This window comes from Seriola aureovittata, chromosome 1 (genome assembly GCF_021018895.1).
Source record: "Seriola aureovittata isolate HTS-2021-v1 ecotype China chromosome 1, ASM2101889v1, whole genome shotgun sequence".
In the NCBI taxonomy this organism is placed as follows: Eukaryota; Metazoa; Chordata; class Actinopteri; order Carangiformes; family Carangidae; genus Seriola; species Seriola aureovittata.
Genome location: NC_079364.1, coordinates 16208885 through 16214884, shown reverse-complemented (window position 1 = coordinate 16214884; position 6000 = coordinate 16208885). Strand labels below are relative to the sequence as shown.

Sequence of the window (6000 nt, the reverse complement as noted above, 5' to 3'; positions counted from 1 at the left end):
ACAGTTATCCTTCCCACAGAGAGGCGCAATTGAATGCTGGTAACACAAAAGCTTCAGACCCTGTCAGTTCCCCCTTTTTTTTCCCTTTTCAGTGATGCATAGGCCCTAAAAGCATCAAGGCCTCCGTCTGGCTGCTAGTCTTTTGATATAGCCTACACTATACTCAATATGGCCACTGATGGAGTAATGTCAATCAGGCCTTTGCATAAATTTGTAAACTGAAGTTTGCATTGTTAGGCTTTAGGCGACTGACTGGCTCAAAGCTGCCTCCTACAAGCCTCAAATTACACCAGACTCTTTTATTATCTAGTAGCCCCTTTAACTCCACTCGCACGCTATTTTCAACCTATTCATTTTTACAATCTCTTCTTCCCGTGAGAGCAGACACGTCGCAAATCCTCGAGATTCCTGCAGTCTGCCTCTCACACTGCAAAAATCTGAGCTGTTCGACTGGGACGATGCAGTTTTTTTTTTCTTTTTTTTTTTTTTGGAGAGAGGCATGCTATACAGCACATGCTACACTGCTTAAAAACAGGTATGAGCGCCTGCCTCGGCTTATGGAAGGAAAATGCTGAGGAAATGCCGTGTTACAGCACACCATATATTTTAGCAGCTGGGAGAGAGAGAGCGAGAGGAAGAGAGAGAGAGAGAGAGAGAGAGTTAGAGAGAGAGAGAGAGGGAGGGGGTAGGGGGTTGAAGAGGGTGAGTTGGGTCTTGGTCATATAGGCTACAATATAAGAATTTTGATTTTTCGTATAGTCTCTTCAAAGAGATATATGCTATTGGATCTGTAGAAACGCCGCGTCCCATCGGGGTTCCATAACCTCTCTAACCTTTAAGTCAAAGGCCTCTGGAAAATATAAAATACAGCCCATATATTTGATCAGCCATCTTCACTACTACAACATCATGAAAGGCTGCTTAAGATATCAGTTGTGTGCAATCTGAGAAAATAAAAACAGACACTAGATTTATCTGTGCCAGGCATTTCTATCCAACACACGTCTGGAAAAAAAATCTCTGGTCGTTTTTATTAACCCAGTTATGGTTCGTCTCTTATACAGGACTGTATTATGGCTACTTTAGGTTATATAGCATGTTTGGACAATGTTTGGATTCGAGTACATGTAGCATTGAACTATTAACTCTGTATCGGAATTCACTACAGGCTATAGGCGCACACTATCAAATCCGTATTGTTTCAATAAACATGGCACGTTATGTGATCAGTGAAAGCTGCTACTTGTATTCAGTGGACCAGGACTCTATATGGAGCTGTTTGCACAGAAAGTGTGCATACTGAGAGTGAGGGATTGTCCATTTCCTCAGAGAATCAACAATAAAATTATCATAACAAAGAGCACTGAGAGACTCAAAGGTCGATTTTTGCAATACAGTCTTTTCATTCGGAGGAAACGAGAGGACATCAGTTACAGAGGCAAAGTGCCTTACGGAAAGATTATTAAGAAAAACAAACGAGAGAAACTCAACAAATAGTTGGTATTGATCATAAAGGCATTTAGAAATTCCTAATCACGAAACATATCATGCTGAGATGAGACACTGACCATCTGGGCTTCTTGTCACAATATCAGAATAACTATCACACTATAGCAAATTGAAAGCAAACAGGCCGGAGTTGACCAAAAGCCTTGATACAGGTTTGTTACCCTGTCATACATTTATAGTGTTATTATTATTTAAGAGAATCTACACGTATAGACAACGTGTTCCCTCTAGTTTCGTAATAGATGTCACGATAACCTGTTTCCCCATCACCCCTGCTACAGCTACACTTACAAGTGCTTCATTGGTGAGCAGAGTAACAACTATAAAGCTATTTCTATTTTCTTAACACCCGCTGCACACATTGTAAACATTAAATAAATTGTCACACCCGTATTTGAATACAGTGAGGCTTCAACAAGTATTTATATTAGAAAAAAAGAGCTGAACTTGCTTTGCATAATGCAGTAACACAAAGCAGCTCTCTTGAGTTTCCCAATTTCACTGGAAAAATATTTAAAGATTTGTGCTATGCATGTCCTCACATCATTAAAAAACATTTAGTTTCTCTTATATTACAATAGTGTTATAAAGTGTTAAACTGAATTTTACCTTGGACTAATATTTTGAGCTGACAGGAACTGTAAAAACGACACGTTTTTCACATCTTTTCCGTCTTCCTTCCATCTATGTCATATTTTATAAAGCTGAATTTCACTTTTTTTTTCAAATTTAGTTATGTGTTTGAATTTTATAGCTTTATTCAAATTAATCTGTGCATACACACGTATGTATGAGTTGCGGAGCATCTATTGCTCTAAATGTCATTGAAGTAGTCTTTAGTCTTCTCTTATCATTAAACCTATCATCGGTAAATTCATATTTTTATTCAGTCTAAACATAAAAAAACACTGTGATATCACGTAAAGTTTATCAAAGTTAAAAAAAAAAAATTGAAGCTCCGCATCAGGACTATTTAATATCAGCTTCTGTCTCTGAGCAAGTGACATTTCTCTTAATGCTTAAAATAAATATTTACCAATACAACCACATTGTTAACTCTGATAATATTCAGGTGCCACTGTTCTTACGAGAAGCTCTGTTCATTGTCAGATTGCAATAGCAGGCTACACCGTGGCAGCCTATGCGATGCAGTTACAGTAGCCCACAGTTGTGCATACATGTAGAAATCGCTTTAAACGTGCGTTAATTTTTGGAAAAGTGTTTGTTTTAGCTGTTGACAAACACGACACCGATTTGCATAATTACACGTGGGCTATGATGAAGAATAGCATGTTTCCGTTTTAGCCACCTCCGCCGTCCAAACTCAGTTATGTTTTTCAATAAGTTGTTCAAACGTAGACTATCAACTAAGTATAGAAACACAGCCCTGCGTGCAGCTTTCACACGACTAAAAATGACAGACTTACGGCTGGAAGAGACAGAATAAAATAAAGCATGGTCGCTTATGTACTTTTAGTGGCCACAGTATGCGCTTATCTTTCATTTTAAAAAGCAAAAAACCGGGACAAAAACGTTTGAAAAAGTGAAAAAAAAGAGCGGAGGAGAAGCTGCGCCTGTAGCGTCGGGCTTTGCCTGCTGCGGCTGCCTGCTTCAGTATTAACTTTCACAGTCTTCCGTCTAATCAAACTCTTACTTTCCGCTGTTCTTAATTCCATATTTTCAATTCCTGATCATTACTTTCCTTTTTTTCTACTTGTATCTATCCATCCCTCCCTCCCTCCTCTTTCTCCCTCCCTCCCTCCCTCTCTCTCCCGAGCTCTCTCCTTTGCTGAATCTTATTGATCCAGAAGGCGGCTAATTAGCCCTTCCCTTCGTGCCTGTGTAATGAAGCACATGCGCACTGAATTAATCACAGCCATTTTTTGCAGGAAACTAATTAGCAGGAATAAAGATCCAAAGAGTTTTTTCTTTTCAATCATCAGATCTCACTTTCACCTCTTCCTCGCTCCCTCTAACACAAGACTCATCGCCTGCTTTGCATCCAAATTATTTTTATATTGCCTTTAACAACTAATAGTACCTACTTCGTTTTTTTACACTCCGCAACAACAATGATCTTTCTTTTGCCACCCTAAGCGCAAACTGACCAAAAGGGGACTGCCTTGATGGGATCTTTAGCTAAATCATCTCAATACTGGATTAAAAAGCGAGGATCACAAAGCGGCAGCGAGAAATTGTAAGTTTCAACTTTGCGTTTGTCTCTTTTCCTCTCTGTGTTTCCACGATCCTGTTCTTTTCGCTGTAGACTTATCTCAACCTCTTTCCCTATCTGTTCCTAGTTTACGTGTAGCGGAGCTGGCTATTCTTACATTGTGAGACATTTGCTGGCGATCACAAGTTCATTTCATGCAAGTAGTTGGGTTTATTCTCGATTTTTTTTTCTCATTCGTATCGTTACCTGTGTTTACATCAGCGTTCGTCCTCTCTCCTCCTCATGAATGGAAGATAAGAAATGGGCAAGACAGCGATCCTCTCCAAAGCAGTTGATCGTAGAAAAACACGGTTTTAAAACAAATATGTGCATTTCGGTGGGATCGGGAAAAGGTATGGAGGGCTTATGGTTGTCGAGAAACGTGTTTTGAGGCACAGAGGCAATAAGAAAGGGGCTGTGTTGAGCGGACGAAGGGCAGCGGCAGCTCCACATGAGCGCAGCCCAGAAAAGGAGCTCCAAGTCCAGCCTGTGGGTCCGTGTGCGTCCGGCGAAAGGGAACATCTCTCGCTTTCTAATTTTGACAGATTTGACACTTGCGACATCCAGGGGTTTTCAGCACCGTCGTATGGTTATAAAATCCTCCTCTGGATAAACACATTTTTGTTCTTCTCCAATACGTCTCTCTCTGAAATGTGCAATCCCTCCGCCCTGCCTTAGTTCCTCTAGCTACACTTTCCTCTTTACCCCACTTTGTCCATCTTTTCTTTTTTATTTTTCATGGACGTTTGCCTCTTTGAAGCGTTGTTTTTAGGTCGATTCTCGCTCATTCCCTGACGAAGTCACATGCAAATCGATCGAGGTGTGTGAGTGTGTGTGTGTGTTTGTGTGTGTGTGTGTGTGTGTGTGTGTGTGTGTGTGTGTGTGAGAGAGTGAGTGAGTGTGTATTTGTGCGTGCGTGCATGAGGGGTTTGTGTTTGCGAGCGTAGTGTGTGTGTGAGTGTGTTATGTGAATGTGGTGTGTTGAGAAAAACGGATCCCCGGGTCTCCTTCATGACAAGAGCGGATCAGCAGGACCTCGTACACGGACAGGCTGAGAGTGTGAGCTGCGTGTCAGAGAACAGACATGTGGTTGAGGGGAAGACATAGATAGGCTGCATCTGCTGCCTCGAACTACTTGGCCACCGTATCAGACGCTCAAGAGAACATTTTTCCCCGAGAAATGCTGACCGGAATGAAAACAAAACATTGCCCTATTAGTCTGACCTTAAGCAGACATAATCATACCAAAGTTATTGCCGGAAACTAAAGTATGGTCCAGTCGAAACCTATAGGTCACTGCATGCGTTTAGTAACCACTTAGCCAGTTCACATTTGTAGGATATTTTGAAGTTAAACTAAACAAGATCTCTTCCACATACCCCAAAATAGAATAGGCTGTACTCTCGGAGGAAAACACAAACGAGGCTTGCAAATAAGGCAGTCAGTCTAAGCTGAATGGGCCTTTTTTTTCAAAAATCTGCTTTATTTCTGCCTGTAACTTCATTGTTACTAATCTCACCAAAAATGAATCTGATCGGCAAAAAAAGAAAGGAAGAAAAAAAGAAAAGAAAACGGAGATGCGGCTGTTATCTTGACGTTTAGGTGTAAAGACTACAAGACGAAAGTGCCCATAAATATGATAAAACAGCGACTACTTTTCGGACGGATTGGAGCTGCATAGAAGTCAGAAAAAGCAGCAGGAATTACAAGTCAGTCGTGGATATTTTTACGCGACACAGAGACGGGAAAAGAAAGGGGGAAAAAAAAAGGTTTTGCGAGCGAGCAGAGGCAAGGATAGGATATGTGTACCGTTGGGGGAAACAGAAAGGGGGGATGAGAAGCTGTGTGTGTGTGTGTGTGTGTGTGTGTGTGTTGTGGGGAGGGGGTGGGGGGGTAGGTCAGACAGCAAGAAACAGGGGGAACAGGGGTCATGGAGTGAATGCAGAGATAAAAAAGAAAGAGAGGAAACCCCCTCGCAAACAGCCCAGGGATGATGAGGAGAGAGTGGGTCTGGCAAGTGGGAGAAAAGGGTGATGGTAGTTGTTGGTGTGTTTTGGGAGCCACACAAAGCACTTGTGGTTGTCAGCATCTGCAGGATTAAGACTTTGGCTTTAGTTTAGGATGGGAGAAACAAAAATAGACTGGTAACAGGTTTAATAAAATTAATATAAAACGTCCAGGCTGTCAGGCAGTGAGAGAGAGGCAAAAAAAAAAAAAAAGAAAAAAAAAAGAGGGGGAGTGGTGGTGATGGTGATGGGGGGGATCAGGGTAGGAGTGCT

At 41.5% G+C, this 6000-nt stretch overlaps 1 protein-coding gene and 1 long non-coding RNA gene across 4 annotated transcripts in view; one reads left to right on the top strand and one right to left on the bottom strand.

The window, feature by feature from the left end:
- The window catches only part of LOC130173544 (uncharacterized), an 8067-nt gene extending 2508 nt beyond the window's left edge, over positions 1 to 5559 (bottom strand). The window contains exon 1 of the long non-coding RNA XR_008828445.1: positions 3929 to 5559. This is a non-coding gene — a long non-coding RNA (uncharacterized LOC130173544). The remainder of the gene's footprint in view (positions 1 to 3928) is intronic.
- The window catches only part of zfhx3b (zinc finger homeobox 3b), a 196118-nt gene that overhangs the window by 51690 nt on the left and 138428 nt on the right, over positions 1 to 6000 (top strand). For 2 of the 3 annotated variants that reach the window (XM_056382913.1, XM_056382896.1), the window contains exon 1: positions 3267 to 3706. The exons of the other annotated variant lie outside the window; for it this stretch is intronic. The gene's annotated coding sequence lies outside the window, so the exon portion shown is untranslated. Of the gene's footprint in view, positions 1 to 3266; positions 3707 to 6000 lie in introns of those variants that run through there. 3 annotated transcript variants of the gene reach the window in all.